We start from the raw sequence: 1,392 nt of genomic DNA on the forward strand, positions 1-1,392 counted from the left end.
CCAGATCATTTATGTATATCACTAACAACAGTGGTCCGAGCACGGATCCCTGAGGAACACCACTAGTCACCTTTCTCCATTTTGAGACACTCCTTTCCACCACTATTCTCTGTCTCCTGTTACCCAGCCAGTTCTTTATCCATCTAGCTAGTGCACCCTGAACCCCATACAACTTCACTTTTTCCATCAACCTGCCATACTGCTAACCACTGTGCTGCCACTATCACAAGAGATAAGGGAGAGAGGGGCAACATTGGCAGCTAATACAATATACAAGGTGGTATATTGGTGTGATGTTAATGCCTGGCACAATTGAAATGTGGAGCTTGTTCCAGGAACAGCTACTGCGTGTCCTTGATAAGTATATACCTGTCAGGCAGGGAGGAAGTGGTCGAGCGAGGGAACCGTGGTTTACTAAAGTAGTTGAATCATCTGTCAAGGGAAAGAGGAGGCTTATGTAAAGATGAGACGTGATGGTTCAGTTAGGGCACTTGAGTGTTATAGGTTAGCTAGGAAGGACCTAAAGAGAGAGCTAAGAAGAGCCAGGAGGAGTCCTTGGCAGGTAGGATCCAGGATAACCCTAAAGCTTTCTATAGGTCTGTCAGGAATAAAGAATGACCAGGGTGAAAGTAGGGCCAGTCAAGGACAGTATTGACAAGTTGTGCTTAGAGTTCGAGGAGAGGCTGGTTTAGCACACTGGGCTAAATCGCTGGCTTTTAAAGCAGACGAAGGCAGGCCAGCAGCACGGTTCGATTCCCGTACCAGCCTCCCCGAACAGGCGCCGGGATGTAGCGACTAGGGGCTTTTCACAGTAACTTCATTGAAGCCTACTTGTGACAATAAGCGATTTTCATTTCATTTCATTTCAAATGAATATTTTTTGTCAGTATTCACACAGGAAAAGACAATGTTGTCGAGGAGAATACTGACATACAGGCTACAAGACTAGACAGGATTGAGGTTCATAAGGAGGAGGTGTTAGCAATTCTGGAAAGTGTGAAAACAGATAAGTCCCCTGGGCCAGATGGGAGTTATCCTAGGATTCTCTGGGAAGCTAGGGAGGAGATTGCAGAGCCTTTGGCTTTGATCTTTATGTCATCATTGTCTACAGGAATAGTGCCAGAAGACTGGACGATAGCAAATGTTATCCCCTTGTTCAAGAAGGGGAGTTGAGACAACCCCGGTAACTATAGACCAGTGAGCCTTACTTCTGTTGTGGGCAAAGTTTTGGAAAGGTTAAGATTGAGTTCTTTGAGAAGGTGATCAAACAGGTAGACGGGGGTAAAGCAGGTGATGTGGTGTATATGGATTTCAGTAAAGCATTTGATAAGGTTCCCCACGGTAGCTATTGCAGAAAATACAGAGGCATGGGATTCAGGGTGTTTAGCGGTT

The sequence above is a fragment of the Scyliorhinus canicula genome, chromosome 13 (genome assembly GCF_902713615.1).
Source record: "Scyliorhinus canicula chromosome 13, sScyCan1.1, whole genome shotgun sequence".
Lineage (NCBI taxonomy): Eukaryota > Metazoa > Chordata > Chondrichthyes > Carcharhiniformes > Scyliorhinidae > Scyliorhinus > Scyliorhinus canicula.